We start from the raw sequence: 17781 nt of genomic DNA on the forward strand, positions 1-17781 counted from the left end.
GCATAGTTGCAGCTCCTCCCCCTCTAGTAGTATGCACACACCCCCTCCTCCTCCTCCTCCTCCTATCACACCTCGCAGTGAATGAAGTCAGGATGCAGAGAGGTTGAAGCTCTCATAGACACAGCACTGCTCTGTCCTCGCCCCTCCTCCCAGCCCATGTGTCCTGTACGGAGACCCTACACACAGCTCACCCACCGGAGCACCGACACACCGGAGCACCGACACACCGGAGCACCGACAGACAGGAGCACCGACACACACTGACATGATCCCCAGTGAGCTGCAGGTGAGTGTTGTCCTGGGAGCCCCGTGTGCCTGGGCACCGATACAAGCTGTACGATGGATGGGAGTATAGGGGGGCTGCTCAGATCACATCTCACAAGGCATGGCCAGAGACTGGCTGCTATTACATGTCACATGTACTACAAGATCATCACAGGGGGAACTTCAGGAAAGACATGCCTGAGTATTAGAAGTTTAAGACAATAGCCTGGGGGGGATCAGTGATATATACCATGGACTGGGGGGACCCTGTATATACCATGGACTGGGGGGACCCTGTATATACCATGGACTGGGGGGACTCTGTATATACCATGGACTGGGGGGACCCTGTATATACCATGGACTGGGGGGACCCTGTATATACCATGGACTGGGGGGACCCTGTATATACCATGGACTGGGGGGACCCTGTATATACCATGGACTGGGGGGACTCTGTATATACCATGGACTGGGGGGACCCTGTATATACCATGGACTGGGGGGACCCTGTATATACCATGGACTGGGGGGACCCTGTATATACCATGGACTGGGGGGACCCTGTATATACCATGGACTGGGGGGACCCTGTATATACCATGGACTGGGGGGACTCTGTATATACCATGGACTGGGGGGACCCTGTAAATACCATGGACTGGGGGGACCCTGTATATACCATGGACTGGGGGGACTCTGTATATACCATGGACTGGGGGGACTCTGTATATACCATGGACTGGGGGGACTCTGATGTCTGCTAGTATTGCAGTGATGAAGGTGGTTGGTACCCTAATATCTTTTATCCACTGGCATGAGATGAGGATGACCATGTGTAGGATGTCATTGGTAGGTCGGTGCCCTGAAGTCTGGTAGCATTGCCATGTGATATAGCTGGCAGTGGTAGGTACCATATTATCCTTTAGCTTTGCCACATAAGGATGGCAGTGGTAGGTACCCCAGTATCCAGTAGCTTTGCCAGGTGATAAGGATGGCAGTGGTAGGTACCCCAGTATCCAGTAGCTTTGCCAGGTGATAAGGATGGCAGTGGTAGGTACCCCAGTATCCAGTAGCTTTGCCATGTGATAAGGATGGCAGTGGTAGGTACCCCAGTATCTGGTAGCTTTGCCATGTGATATGGATGGCAGTGGTAGGTACCCTAATATCTTTTAGCTTTGGCATGTGATTAGGATGACTATGTGTAAGATATCATTGGTAGGTACCCTGAGGTCTTGTAGCATTGCCATGTGATATAGCTGGCAGTGGTAATGTCTTTTAGCACTGGCATGTGATGAGGATGACCATGTGTAAGATGTAATTGATAGGTACCCTGAAGTCTTGTAGCGTGGCCAAGTGATAAAGATGGCATTGGTGGGTACCCTAACTTCTCATAGCACTGGTGTGTGGGTGGGGATGACTATGTGTTTGGTGGCAGTGGTAGGCACCCTGAAATCTTTTAGCGTTGCCATGTGATACGATGGCAGTGGTAGGTATCCTAATGTCTGGTAGCATTGCCATGTGAAATAGGTAGCCTAATGTCTTGTAACAATTCCATGTAGTATAGGTGGCAGTTGTAGGTACCCTTATGTATGGTAGCATTGCAACTTTATAAGAATTGCAGAGGTAGGTACCCCAATGCCTGGCAGCATTGCCATGTGATCTAGCTGGCAGTAGTAGGTAGCTTAATGTTTTGAAGCATTGTCATGTGATAAGGATGGCAATGGTAGGTGTCCCAATGTCTGGTGAAATAGGTAGCCTAATGATATGCTTGTAGCATTGCTGTGTGGAAAGGGTGGCAATGCTAGGTACCCCATTGTCTCAAAGCATTGCTATGAATGGCAGTGGTAGGGTGCCCTGTCTTGTAGCACTGGCATGTTATGAGGATGACCATGTGTATGATAGCACTTCTAGGAACCCCAAAGTCTTGTAGCATTGCCATGTGATAAGAATGGCAGTGGTAGGTAGCCTAATCTTTGAATCATTGCCATGTGGTATAGGGAGCAGTCGTAATTCCCCTCTGTATGGTGGCATTGCCATGTGATATAGCTGGCATTCGTAGGTAGCCTAATGTCTTGTAGCAATGCCATGTGGTATAGGTGGTAGTTGTAGGTACCCTTATGTATGGTGGCATTGTCATTTTATAAGGATGGCAGAGGTAGGTACCCCAGTGTCTGGCAGCATTGCCATGTGATATAGCTGGCAGTGGTAGGTAGCCTAATGTCTTGTAGCATTGCCATGTGGTATAGGTGGCAATGATATGTAACCTTATGTCTGGTAGCATTGCCATGTGATAAGGATGGCAGTGGTAGGTACCCTATTGTCTGGTAGCTTTACCATATGATAAGGATGGCAGTGGTAGGCACCCTAATGTCTGGTAGCATTGCCATGTGATAAGGATGGCAGTGGTAGGTACCCTATTGTCTGGTAGCTTTGCCATGTAATATGGATGGCAGTGGTAGGTACCCTATTGTCTGGTAGCTTTGTCGTATGATAAGGATGGCAGTGGTAGGTACCCTAATGTCTGGTAGCATTGCCATGTGATAAGAATGGCAGTGGTAGGTACCCTATTGTCTGGTAGCTTTGTCTTATGATAAGGATGGCAGTGGTAGGTACCCTAATGTCTGGTAGCATTGCCATGTGATAAGGATGGCAGTGGGTACCCTTTTGTCTGGTAGCTTTGCCATGTGATATGGATGGCAGTGGTTGGTACCCTAATGTCTGGTAGCATTGCCATGTGATAAGGATGGCAGTGGTAGGTACCCTATTGTCTGGTAGCTTTGTCGTATGATAAGGATGGCAGTGGTAGGTACCCTATTGTCTGGTAGCATTGCCATGTTATAAGAATGGCAGTGGTAGGTACCCTATTGTCTGGTAGCTTTGCCGTATGATAAGTATGGCAGTGGTTGGTACCCTAGTGTTTTGTGACATTGCCATGTGTCAAGGATGGCAGCAGTTGGTACTCTGTCATGTAGCATTGCCATGTGATAAGTGTGGCCATATCTATGATGGAAGATGTGGGTAGCTTTGCCATGCGGTTAGGATCATTTTATAAGATATCACGATTGTTGGGTGCTCACCAGGAATGCATGCAATGATTCCAGTTGAATTCCAGTTTGATTTCATGCGATAGACTTGAATGACAGAATGCAGATCCGTGCACCTGAAATGCAGCATGCCAGACTTTCTGACAACACAATAGAGGAAAGAAGTTCTAATAGAACAATGGAGTTGGATTTGTAACATTAAGTAGGGCATATTGCATGGTGCTGAGAGGGCTCTGGGTAAACCCTGAACCATGGCTGGCTTTGTAATTGTTATGGTAACAGCGATGGGATTTTAGGATTGTCCATAGCTGTGTGTTCCCAGTATTGGGAGGAGCGATATTTGAATGAGAACTGCTGTACGTTCAGCCTGAGTGCCTATTATTCTTCCCAGGCTCCGCTTTCCAGTACTGTGCGCCTCTCTCTCCTCCTAGAGAGCATAGTCTCTGCCCAACACTGCCATCCTGGACTCCTCATACCAGCCAGATCCCTACTAGTGCCAACCTTTGTTCTTCTGAATCAAGTTTGCTTTAAAAGAGAAAATACAGCTAAGATTTTTTTCAAAACACCCCTTTTTTCATACTGATTATACTAAAGAATAGGAACTTTCAGCAATATATTGATTTAGTACATAAGGCGAATGGCGGCGTGCACTACCCAGGATTATTTAGTATATAGTCAGGACAGGGAAAGGTGATTGCTGATTGATTATTGGGGGTTACTTGGATTACTATCCTTTTTTACACATTGATCTTATGTGACACACCGAGCCAAGATGCAAGTGAAAATGTGCATGCATTTTGAAGTGTAAGCTCTTGGGGACAGGGTCACCCTACCTGTCATTTCATGTTATGCATTGTTCTGACAGGTTGTTTATTTTTTGCACTTTGCAAGATTGTGTCTTTATTCACTGAACAATATAAAATATTTACTCCGTAAGAAAGTGGTTTGTCAATATTTAGTGAGGTAAGCGTAAATGAAAAGTGCAGACCCAAGTGTGCAGGAGCTCATTGTTAAGTCATTTCTTAGACACGGCTTTGGACACATCTAATACGTCTTACACGTGCTGCATATTCAGCTGTCATGTTGTGTTAGGCTAAAAGCGTGTTCCCACCATGGGCTTAGGCTCGGAGGAGTGGCTCATAGACTATGCTGGCTATGGGATGCAGTCCTCATGGCTTTTGTCTAAGAAATGCACACTATATCCCAAGGGTTAGTGATCATCTGTACTAATACGCCATAGATGTATGTACATTATGGGTTGGGAATTAAGATAAGAATTGTGTAAAAAGGAAAGGTCCTGCTGCATTGCTTTTAATGGTATCAGTCAAGCTGGAAGCCTACATGTAGGGCTATTTACTAAAAGGGGAGAGTGCAAAATTTGGTGCAGCTCTGCATAGAAACCAATCAGCTTCCAGGTTTTATTGTCAAAGCTTAATTGAACAAACGGAAGGTAGAAGCTGATTGGCTACCATGCATAGCTGCACCAGATTTAGCATTCTCCAGTTTTAGTAAATCAATGCCATGGTCTCCTATTTTAAAGATAGCATGGTGCCATTTGTCTTGGACTTCATGCCCTTGCTACAATGCATGCATAAAATACCAGCTTTATATATGAATGAGTGTCATAGGCATATGGTCAGTACATATAGAAGCACTCTTGCTTCTGTAAGGGTCAGTTCACACTATAGAAACGCAGTTCGGATGCGTTCCAGATGCTTTTCTGCATGCACGTTTTTGATGCGTTCCAGTGCGTTTTTGATGCAATCAAGTGCGTTTATTCCCCCTCTTTTTTCTTAACCTTAAATAAGGACGTGTGCTGCAGTAACATAGTAACATAGTTAGTGAGGTTGAAAAAAGACATCAGTCCATCCAGTTCAACCTATGATATGTGTGTGTGTTTGCTGTTAACCATACATTGTATACCCCTGTATGTTGTGGTCTTTAAGGTGCCCATCTAATAGTTTTTTGAAACTATCAATGCTCCCTGCTGATACGACTGTTTGCGGAAGAGAATTCCACATCCTTACTGCTCTTACAGTGAAGAACCCCCTACGTACTTTGAGGTTAAACCGCCTTTCCTCTAGTTTTAGTGAGTGGCCACGTGTCTTATTGTGTTTCCTTTCTCGGAATAGTTTGTTCCTTATGCCAGGGTCGCCAGTACAGTATTTGTACATTGATATCATATCCCCCCTCAATCGTCTCTTCTCCAGAGCGAATAAGTTCAGTGCTTGTAGTTTTTCCTCATAGCCGATGTTCTCTATTCCCCTAATAATAGTTGTTGCCCTTCTCTGGGCTCTTTCCAGTTCCAGCACATCCTTCCTGAGGACCGGTGCCCAGAACTTGACAGCATACAGTGCAGTGCATTTTTGATGCGTTCCAGTATAGTCCAGTGCAGAAAAATACTGCATGTTCTACTTTTTTTTTCTGGAACTGCAAGCACTAGTGTGAACTATGTCATTGAAAACCATATAACCTACTATCCTTGCGTTTTTGATGCAGAAAAAAAAAAAAAAAGCACTGCATGTGGTGTGAACTGGCCCTAAGTGTGCCTACTATGGCACAGTGGCTTAGTGGTTGGCACTTATGGGGTCTTTGGTTGAAATATTTGCCAGGGCACTATCTGCGTGGAGTTTGCATTTTCTCCCTGTGCTCTCTTGGGTTACCTCCCACACTCCAAAAACATGCTGGTGGGTTAATAATCTCCTGTGTAAATTAGCTCTCCTATGTGAGTATAGGTTGGCTGGGCACATGTTTTATCACAATGTTCAAGCCTGAGCAATTGGGGAGGATTAAAGAGTATGTAAACCCAAGATTCCATTTATTCCTGATATGTGCCTGCTGTACCATGTACTTTTAAGAAAAAAGTATCCTGTTTTCTTTATATTGCTATTGCTTCCTTTGTGTGAAATCCCTGGTGTTCCTGCCAGTCCCTCTGCTTTACTATTAAAAACTGACCACAGTAGGCATAAGAGCACAGTTTGGAGAGTTCTCTAGCTGTGTTGGGAACTCTCTCCTTCAATGAGCAGACTTCTGCTCACACATCTCCCCTGCACAGCCTATCACTGGGACAGTCAGTGTGCTGCTGTTTCTCCTCCCTCACCTCTCTGTGCTGCTGAGAACAGAGGCTATCTGATCACTTATAAAAAAGGGGAAAAAAGCTATTTATAATGTGCTAATATATACAAATGTTTTGCCTTTCATTTCTATTTTAAACTGAATGGATTATTTTAGAAGGTGAGGAGTTTACATATGCTTTCAGTAAGGACCTACCTTGTAAAAAGAAAAATGCGCCAAGGAAATTCTATGGCAAAGTCACTAAAGCATATCAGTCATGGTGCCAGAGAATTGCTGAGTCTTATACAGTTGAACAGATATATACAAGGGTACCTATAAAGGAGCTGCTGCATGGCAGTTTTTGATGCCTATAGCAACCAATCAGTTTCTAGCTTCCATTTATAAACTTTAGGTTTAAATATGAACCAATCATTCTGATTAGTTATGGGCAACAAAAAATAGACAAAACACAGTCTTTATGCATCAAATTCTAAATCAAGTCACGCTAAACAATAGAAATGGAACAACTAAAGTCCATATAAGTCCATAAAATTGGTGCAATCCGTGATTTTCAAACCAGACTCCTCATGGATATATGCTTACCAGAAAGGTAAAAATTAAATGCAGGTTCTTTATAACCGAATCTTATCCACTTGATAGAAGACTGGAACCAGGAGGCTCGTAATGAATATGTAATCGTTGAGTCATAAAAAAAATTGAGAAAAAAACGCAATAGCGTAAAACCCAACAAAAAAGTGATAAAATGTGACTTTTGACACCAATGTGGTTTTCAGTGATTGAAACAGAAAAAGTGCTCAAAAATGGTGAAAATGGTGTGACCACCACCAGTATTTTACTGCTTGCAAAACAGAAAAAATAAGCGTGCACAAAAAATTAATAGAGAAAAGTGAATCCCATGTAGAAAGACACCTTAAGGTACTCCTTACCAAAGTAAATTAGGGCAATCTCATGTAACACCCAAATATCAGTGCTATCCTTCACCAGATAAATTCGCCTCTTACCAAACAAAGGTAATAAAAACGCTTGCAGGTAGATCAAAACTCCAAAGATGGAAACACTTGTATTAAGAACTTCTAGTTAAGGCAGGTTCCAACCCAGTTATCTCCAAGGAATGACCACAAGATGATCACCACCATAAAGAAAGAAGAGGTTCCATAGTGTAAAACCGCATAGACTTTATTTTAAAAGAAAGGGAATAAAACTCACAATTTTCTAGAAGTAAAATGCATTCGTAGTATAACCCGCCGGCCGGATGGCTCCGCACATCCGCACTTCCTAGTCGCAGTAAGATGACGTCAGTACGCCGTGTCCTTACGTCGTTTCGTCACAGATGACGTTTTCAAAGACGTTTATGCATCAACCCTAAGGCCCTGTTCACACCTGAGTGTTTTTCAGCTTGTAAAACGCTCATCTCTGAAGTCTCAAAATGCGCAACAAGCAAAATCCCATTCATTTCAATGTCTCCTGTTCACATATGAGCGTTTTGTCACCTGAAACAAAATCCCTGAAGCTCAAAAAAGTACATGAGCTTCTTTTTTGGCAGATTGCAGGCATTTTTGTTAGATGTCAATGCCTGCCTGCAAAAAACGCCACAAAACACCCAAAAAAACGCCTGAAAACGATACGCTCAGGTGTGAATGGAGCCTAAGATCCAGCAGTAGGAGATATTGAATTGTCTGTGGGCATGTTAGAAAACCCCTGTCTGATTGTATGCCTGCTGCTTCTCTGAAGAAGCTTGCTTGTATGCCTGTTGCTTCTCTGAAGAAGCTTGCTTGTATGCCTGTTGCTTCTCTGCAGAAGCTTGCTTGTATGCCTGTTGCTTCTCTGCAGAAGCTTGCTTGTATGCCTGCTGCTTCTCTGCAGAAGCTTGCTTGTATGCCTGTTGCTTCTCTGCAGAAGCTTGCTTGTATGCCTGTTGCTTCTCTGAAGAAGCTTGCTTGTATGCCTGTTGCTTCTCTGCAGAAGCTTGCTTGTATGCCTGTTGCTTCTCTGCAGAAGCTTGCTTGTATGCCTGCTGCTTCTCTGCAGAAGCTTGCTTGTATGCCTGCTGCTTCTCTGCAGAAGCTTGCTTGTATGCCTGCTGCTTCTCTGCAGAAGCTTGCTTGTATGCCTGCTGCTTCTCTGTTAGACATCCAGCTCCTGTCTATGTGCAGAGATGTATTATTGAGATTATTTGTGTATCACACCGCAGTCTATAGCACAAGTCCGCTCAAGTTCCCCCACATATCAAAGGAAGCTTTCTCATCACCACTGGAGAATGTTATGATTTTATTTTCCTGCCTAAAGACTTGCTTATGATATGATGTGGGCGGCGGATTTTTTTTGACTTGTACAGGTTTGAGAAGTTATTTTTGAAGGTCGCTGACAACCTTTCAGAAGATGCCTTGAAGTCACATACTCGTGCACATTCCTCCTCTGCAATGGTTATAAATCCTGACTCAGATACATTCCTCTATGTTACTGGGAAGGTGAAGTGTTGGAATGAGATCACCTATATATACAGTATATATACAGTACAGACCTTTACTAGTCTGTCCACTGATTTCAGGAGACCATATCTGGACAGCCTGGAGCAAAGCTGCACTTATGTAGCAGGCAGGGATTTTCTTTGTAGCTGGAAAGTTCACTGGAAAAATAATGATGTGTGGAATCTCTAGAAATGCATTCGTTCCTGTGAGATAAGACATTGATGAATTCTCTTTATGTTCCTTCCAGAGATCTGTAGAACATTGCCTGCCTCAGTCAGACAGCTGTGCGTGGTGTCGGGTATAAAGGAGGGAATGGCACATTTGATTAGTTAAGCACACATTTCCAATTGGAAGGAACCCCCAGCACTTCCTGTTTGTACAGCTTACCGTGTGTCATTAAATCCCATCTTACCCTCTGTGGTTGTAATTGGCATCCCATGACTTTCTGTTTATTGGGAGCTTACAAGTGCCAGAATGCCCTACTGGCAATGTGTGAGGGGTATAAATGGAGGGGTTGCTTTTATAGTAGTAGTTCAGCCATTGACAGGTGGAATACATACTGACGCAGGTCCGTTTTATTGTGGAGGAAGACTTTGGGGAGTAGTTGAAATCTATATGCTGTTACTTTGCAGTTAAAACAATAAAAAGTTTCCCCTGGAACTCAGTTTATAATATTGTTTGGTAACTGTGATTTTAACATGAATGGGTAGAGCAGTCAATGGTTTTGCACAAAACAGCCCTAATTCGCTTCATCTCAGGTCCCCTGCCAGCGTTCCTGGCTCCTCCTCCTTGATTAGTGTCCCCAATAGCAAACTGCTTGCTATAGGGGCACTGGTGCATGCTCGCTCCTGAGCCTCACTCTATGCGTCCATAAGACACATAGAGCCAATCTTTTGACCCTGCCCCCTGCTCTCTTCTCTATGGCTCACTGGCTGTGATTGACAGCAGTGGGAGCCAATGGCTCCTGCTTCTGTGTCTTAGCTAATGAGAGAAAGAGAGAGAGAGACCAGGGACAGCCGAGGCTGCCATGTACATCGCTGGAAGGAGAGGGGGCTCAGGTGAAAAGAGTGTGGGGGCGGAGCAGCACACAGAGTCATTTTACCTTTATGCCTAGAATGCATAAAGGTAAAAACCTTCAACCACTTTTATATTTTTACCCTAGAGCAGTGATGGTGAACCTTGGCACCCCAGATGATTTGGAACTACATTTCCCATGATGCTCATGCACTCTGCAGTGTACTTGAGCATCATGGGAAATGTAGTTCCAAAACATCTGGGGTGCCAAGGTTTGCAATCACTGCCCTAGAGGAACCTTTGAAGTCCTTTTTAGCTCTAGGAACTGGATACCTTACATTGGTGGCAAGTGGAAACTGGATACCTTACATTGGTGGCAAGTGGAAAGAATGCCCACTTTATGTTGGTTGGCAAAATTCCACACTTACAGACATCTAAAAAGTTCATTGGTGTCATGCAGCTGGCTTTGCCAAGTGGCGTTGACCCCAGAACTAACCAAGCACCATCATATGTTAGGTCAATTAGCTACAGCTCAATGAGGTCTTGGCAACCCCTGGAGGAACACTGGGGTATCACAAAACCCTGGTTGAGAATGGCTGGAATAGAGGCTGGCATCTTGAAAGGTAGACATGTTTGGCAGAGCCGAGGGGGAGGGGAATGCATGGCAATGTTTAATTCCAGAAGCCATGTAGCCAATGCTCCCCTAAAATCTATGACTGTCCCCTAAATTTTGAAGTTTTCTTAAGTTGTCATTGGAGCTGGCTCCTGCAGTGCACATATTGGCTTCTAGATTCCACATTACTTTGTCCACCCCTGTGTTAGGGGTATATGCAAGCCACATGACCATGCCCATTAGAAGGGACCAGTGGCGTAGCGTGGGGGGTGCAGGGGGGGCCGGCCGCACCGGGCGCAACATTTGGGGGGGCGCATCCCACGACGCCAGTGTCAGCAAACTTTAAAAATTCTTCCTAGCGTGTCACTTCAGCCGCCGCCATCTTCAGGCTAAACGATGGCCGGTCGGCGCCCTGTGATTGGGCCAACATTGTCATGTGCGGCAGCGTGGCTGGCCAGTGGCAGAGCCCCGCCTCTCTTCTTGAGCCCGCCTCGCCGTCTTCTAAGTCAGCCCTGCATGTGCCTCTGTCCCGCCTCCTCTAAGCTCTCACAATCCTCCCTGACCCGCCCCCTGTAAGGGCTCGATGACACGGTGGTGTCCTCCGTGTAGTGGGCAGTGTAGTGTAGTGGGCAGTGTAGTTTAGTGTAGTGGGCAGTGTAGTGGTCAGGTAGGAATCAGGTAGGTCATTGTAAGGGTCAGTGACATGGACAGGTAGGTCAGTGTAGTGGCCAGTACAGGAATCAGGTATGTTAGCGTAGTGGACTGGTAGGTCAGTATAGGAATCAGGCTGGTCAGTACTATTGTAGGAAGGGACTCGGGGAGTACTAAAAGTCCGCAGGTTAGGGGGCGCAAATTACTTGCCTTGCCCCGGGCGCTGACAACCCACGCTACGCCACTGGAAGGGACACTGCTTGATTTTAATATGTGATTGGAAATGATTGTATACTGATGATCCAGAATGACAAACACCTTTCTGTGGTCATCACATGACTGCCTTTAGAAAATTCGGAGTGTTTATTTTGAGTACAAGTTCTTTCATTTCATTTATCACTTTTCAGTTGCACTACAAAAATGTAAACCTGTTTTACTAAGCAATCTATTTACTCAACCAACCTTTAATTTCATCATGGTACGGGAAGGTGTCTTGTTTGTTAAGGTAACCCAGATACAAAGGGAAGCTGAGAACCTTTCCTGTCTTCATTACCATTACTCTACTGTAGTCTTATGCTTTTGTGTTGAACATTATATCCTAATATATTTTGATCTTAATAGCTAATAATTATCCCTCTGAACCTCCTCTGATTGGTCATGATGGGATTCATGTAAAAATCTGGTTGTCTGGTTACATGAGGACGGCCCCCACATGCATGCGCTGTCATCTTGTCTTGTGTCCAGCCAGGTCATTTCTACATTCAGTGGCCTTTGGTTTGGGAAGACTTGCTGAGATGTGAATAGCATAGATGCCTTATTAAACTGAAGCTGTTTGGCCATTTGTACAACTGGTACAAGGTAGAAAACCATATGTTTCACATCAATGTTTTGGGCAGTATTAAATCCTTAACTTTTTTTTAACAACACATTGAATACAATAAAATGAAACTCTCAACAGTAAACTATCTTAAAATTCTTACCTCAGCACTTGCTGTTAACAACTTTTAATGATGCTTGCTCCTTCTCTCGTGGTGCAGCTTCCCTGAACTTCCAATCTTCACAGGGAAAAGTTGAAGTGGCTCTAATGGCAGAAAGTTTTTTGTTTTCCTTTAATGCATTCTATGCATTAAAGTGATGTTTAAAGTCTTTTTTTTTTTTGTTTTAAAAATAACAAACATGTTATACATACCTGCAGGCTCTGTGCAGTGGTTTTGCACAGAGCCGCCCAGATCCTCCTCTTCTTTCCTTGCCGGGCCCCTCCCCCTTGCCAAGTGCCCCCACAGTAAGCAGTTTGCTATGGGGGCACCCGAGCCGAGCCGCTGCTCTGTGTGTCCATTCAGACACGAAGCCATTGTTCGACCCCGCCCCCTTTCTCTCCTTATTGGCTCACTGACTTTGATAGCAGTGCCCGCTGCTGTGTTTCAGCCAATTAGGAGGGAGAGTCCCGGACAGCCGAGGCTCTCGTGCAACATTACTGGATGGAGATGCAGCTCGAGTAAGTATTAGGGGGGCCGAGGGGGGCTGCTGGTCACTCAAGTTTTTTTTTTTATCTTAAAGCATAGAACGCATCAAGATAAAAAAAAAAAAACTTCTGACTTTAGAACCACTTTAAGGTAAAAACCTTCTGAATGCAGCCCCCCAGCCTTAGTACTTTATACTTACCTGAGCCTGATTTTGATCCAGCACTGTGCATGAGAACACAGCCCCCATAGCAAGCCCCTATCAGCAGGAAAGGGGAGGGGGCAGGAGCACCAGTGGTGGGAACCCTAAAAGGGGAGGATTGAACTGCACAGAACAAGTATGTATGATATGTTTATTTAAATAAAAGTTAATCCTTTACAACCACTTCAACAGTAGAAAGTGCTGTCTCCAGCCAGTCTGTTAACTTGGAGGAGGACAGTGCCTTGCCACCCTAGGCTATGGGGCTGTGTGTTTCTGTTGATGCACACAGTGTAGGGAAACACACATCTGGTCCCTGTATGCAAGGGTGGCTTGATAGGAAGCTGCAAGTGAAAGGTGTCAACCTGAAACAGGAAACTTGGGGCAATGGTGATGGTAAAGAAAAGGGATTGTATACCAGCGCTATGGAGTTGTACTGAATCAGGCTCAAATGGTGGTGTAAGCTGCCTCCAACCTACCTCTGAGGTAGTAAATAGAAAAAGTGCAAAAAAGTTGGACCCGGCGCTACCACTTTAAATCGTGCATGTGCAAATTAGAAAAGTGCATATAGTGCTAAAGTGCACCCAATAAGATATAAATATAAAATATATGTATAGTATATAAAGTGCTACGTGCTATTTATGGGCCGTGCTTAGTGTGCCACATTGTAAACATCATATGTTGTACATATAAAGTGCCGAGTGCTGATAATGCCAAGAACCACGTGTAGTGATTAAGGAGACAAATAAACAAGCAAAGATATGGCGTTGGTGGATGACCCACCAAAGACACCGCTGCTTACCCCACTCTCTCGGCCAATGCCTCGACACTTCCTGGTCACTAAAATAAAGGATAAGCCTCCATTGCGTAGCATATGTTATGTCAACCAAAATAACGTAGCATCCACTCACAGTTAGGGAGTTCACTGTCAGCTTGAGAGGTGTTCGCCGGACCGCTTCCGCGTTCCACCGGCTCAAACCACCGTTCCCGGAAGTGACGTATTGACGTACACAAACCACGCCCTACGCGTTTCGTCATACGACGTCATCTGGAGCGTGGTGATGGTATGAGCTTAAAGCGGAGTTCCGGCCTATTTTTCAACTTTACTGATTCCTGGAGTGCTCGCTATGCTCATGAGCAATTGGGCAGTTTCAACTTTTTTTGGGGGTCTCTTACCTTATTTTCAGGGCATTTTTGATTACTTCCTCCGTCTCCCCCCTCTGTGGCCGCGGCCGCCGACGTCACTTCTGCCTTTGCATTGCGTCCTGAGAGCTGTTTGTCATCACTCCCAGGAGGCAATGGGCAGTGACGTGGGCGGCCGGCCGCACCTCTCCTCTATGCCGATCGCATAGTACAGTGCATGCGCGAGATTGCCAGGTGCATTCTGGGTAGCCAGAATGAACTGGAATCAGGAGGAAGGACACAGCAGATTACACTGCGGCTTCAGATGCCAACATCCAAGATGGCTGTGCTCAGACAGCGTTTTTAAAAGTAAGATTTTGACTAAAATCCAATAATGTACAACTTGTAAGTATGAGAATAGCGGTTCTGTAAAGGGCAATGGATTAGTATTATAGGGGTATTTTTAGTTAAAAAATGTATTTGAGGCCGGAACTCCACTTTAAACAGGAATATAGGCAAGGATTAACATTTAAAAAAGCTGAATTCTTAGAAAGTGATTAGCTGTTGGAAGTGCTTCAAAAAGAGAGAGTTTACTATCACTTTATTACCATTGCTTTTGGTTTTAGGGCAATATATAATATATATATATATATATATATATATATATATAATTTTTTTTTTTTTTTTTTTTTTTTTAATTTAAAAGCATCTTGTCTTAATTAGAAAATGTGGTCAGGTTTCCTACTATTTAAAATAGCTCCTTGTGGCATGTAGACTGTTACATGAGCACTTTGAGGTACTGACAGTACGATGTTTAACAGTTGTAAATCAACGGCTGACCTTTGTAATGACAGTTAAGAAAAGAGTCTTCAGAAGGATGTGTCCAAACCTTTCTTTCTTTGAGTGTGGTGGTTTACAATTACATGAGTTATATAAATTAATGAAGCAGGGATGTGTGCTTAGGGGTAGTAAATTTTCGAGCTACACGTGTTTCCTGCCAAACTTTCTGACTCTGTGCTGCTATTCGCCTGGCCGAGTTTAAAGCTTGGCTGGAAATTTGGTGTTCCATATTGCAGTCTACGGCTTTCATGGAGTCATGCTGAGATCAGTAATTCATCTTTCAACACACGCAGGTGTATAGGATCTGCATAAGATATGTTTTCTTGTTCTGATCATGATGTTTGCATGTTGACATGTGTAGAGTGGATCATATGACTGTCGTAGATGGAGGTGTCAGGGGTAAGAAGCAGGCTCTTCTGCTGATATATGGTCTACCATGGATCTCTCTAAAGTGGCTGAACTCGTTTTACAAGACTGTCAAGGCAGCGAAAGATAATTTGAAAAAGCCACACATATATATTATATAAATACCGCATAAAGGAAAGTACAAAGCATGGAATAGAAACAATAACAAAAATACAAAAAATAAATCAGTATAGTATTACGTATATAATCAGCTTATTTCTTTCTGTGTTTCAGGCCATAGATATCGAAATAATAAACTTTATTCCAGTCAGTCTTCATAATGGTTTGTTTCAAGATAAGTCCATTTAAAAATGGTGGCCATTCTAAAGTCCATGTTGATTAACAAAAGTTAATTGAAAAACTTGGGCATTTTATCCTTAAAGTGACCTTGTCAGTGCTGGCCTAAAAAAGGGCTATTTAGGAATGCGCCTTTAAAGGAAATGTATAGCGTTTTAAATATATTTTCTTGACTGTTTTACCACTTGCAGCCAGTAGATGTCTCACTCAAGGCTATTCTACTCCACAACTCTTCACCAAGCTTGCTTAGCTATGTTATGAATAACCTGAAGGAATCCCCTATTGTGAATATATCCCCACCTCCTCCAATCAGAGAATGCTTAGCACTCTTCAGGAAAATGAAAAGCAATCTCTGATTGGCCTCCTGTTTTTTAGAATACAGCTGCTTAGCACAGGACTTTGAAAATAGTGGAGATCACAGAACCAGTGGTGTCTAATACAGGGGATTTTCCAGATCTTAGAGCAGGGGTGCCCAAAGATTTGAAGAGCGAGGGCCACTTAAGGGACTTGGTAACTGGTTGCGGCCACAGTGAGGCGATGACAGGTCCATGTCCACTCTGCATAGGCGAAGCATACACGGACACAGCCTGCTCTACTCTGAGCCCTCTGATCTGCCCAGACATAAGGGCACTGATCCCCTTCTGTTTTTTTTTCAGTGGATCTGATTGGAGGTAGGCGGATGAAAACGGACACAAGTCTATTTACATCTGCTGCTCCATAGAGGTGAATGGAGAGTCTGATTGGGTCCGCCTGAAAAATGCACAGGTGGACCCAAATGGACTGATTGTGTGAAAGGGGCCTGAGGCTGCTTTTATACTGATGAGCTGCGGTTTACCAGCACAGCGGGTGCAGCGCAGTGAGAGACAGAAGAGTGGAGCCGCTCAGGTGTATGTCTCAGACCTGGTGCAGGTCGGATCCGTCATCCAAATGTGAGACCGCACTCAGGTTGCTGTTTTGTTGAAATCAAAAAAGTTTTTCCTTTATTCCTCAAATAAAAATGGACAGACAGTGTACAACCACTGCAGTGTGGTTATGAGTAAGCGACTAATAATGTCGTGAAACGCGTCAACCTGACATGTCTGCTTGTACACTGTCTGTCCATTTTTATTTGAGGAATAAAGGAAAAACTTTTTTGATTTTAACCACTTGCCTACTGTGCACTTAAACACCCTTCCCATCCAGGCCAATTTTCAGCTTTCAGCGCTCTCACACTTTGAATGACAATTGCGCGGTCATGCTACACTGTACCCATATGAAATTTTTATCATTTTTTTCACACAAACAGAGCTTTCTTTTGGTGGTATTTAATCATCTCTGGGTTTTTTATTTTTTACAAAAAAAAAGAAAAAAGACAGAAAATTTTGAAAAAAAAAAAAAAGTTTTTCTTATTTTCTGCGAGTAAATTTTGAAAATAAATTTTTCTCCCTCACTGATGTGCGCTGATGAGGCGGCACTGATGGGCACTGATAGGCTGCACTGATGGGCACTGATGAGGTGGCACTTATGGGCACTGATGAGGTGGTACTTATGGGCACTGATGAGGAGGTACTAATATGCCGCACTGATGAGCACTGATAGGCGGCACTGATAGGCGGCACTGATAGGCGGCACTGCTGGGCACTGAGAGGTGGCACTGCTGGGCACTGAGAGGTGGCACTGCTGGGCACTGAGAGATGGCACTGCTGGGCACTGAGAGGTGGCACTGCTGGGCACTGAGAGGTGGCACTGCTGGGCACTGAGAGGCGGCACTGACGGGCGGCACTGATAGGCGGCACTGATGGGCACTGGCGGATGGCACTGATGGACACTGACGGGTGACAGTGATGAGCACTGACGGGCTGCACTGATGAGCACTGATGGGCAGCACCATCAGTGCCCACACTCAGTGCCCATAGTGCTGCCAGTCAGTGCTCATCAGTGCCTAGATGAGCAGGCACTGATGGGCACTGACTGGCAGCACTATGGGCACTGATTGTGGGCATTGATGGGGGCACTGATGGCGGGCACTGTGGGCACTGATGGTGGGGGCAGTGTGTGTGTTTTTTTACCTTCAGTAATCAGGGCACTGGTGATCAGTGCCCTGATTACATTTGTCTGTGTCCCCAGCGGCTGTCGGCTCCCCCTCCTTCCTCACACTGCAGTGTCTGTGTGAGGAAGGAGCGCCGGCGATGAGAGATGATCTCATATGTTTACATATGAGATCATCTCTCATTGGACGGCTTGATCACGTGGTGAATGGCCGCTGTGATTGGCCATTCACCACGATCTGTGATCGGCCGTGTCCAAGGGACACGGCCGACACAGATTCCCCCCGATGCGCGCTCGC

At 44.7% G+C, this 17781-nt stretch overlaps 1 protein-coding gene across 1 annotated transcript in view; it reads left to right on the forward strand.

Moving 5' to 3' along the window:
- The first annotated feature begins 211 nt into the window (after nucleotides 1-211).
- Nucleotides 212-17781, forward strand: part of ENC1 (ectodermal-neural cortex 1) — a 29642-nt gene continuing 12072 nt past the window's right edge. The window contains exon 1 of the mRNA XM_082261727.1: nucleotides 212-286. The gene's annotated coding sequence lies outside the window, so the exon portion shown is untranslated. The remainder of the gene's footprint in view (nucleotides 287-17781) is intronic.

The sequence above is a fragment of the Pelophylax lessonae genome (assembly GCF_965119305.1).
Source record: "Pelophylax lessonae genome assembly, chromosome: 1".
Classification (NCBI taxonomy): Eukaryota; Metazoa; Chordata; class Amphibia; order Anura; family Ranidae; genus Pelophylax; species Pelophylax lessonae.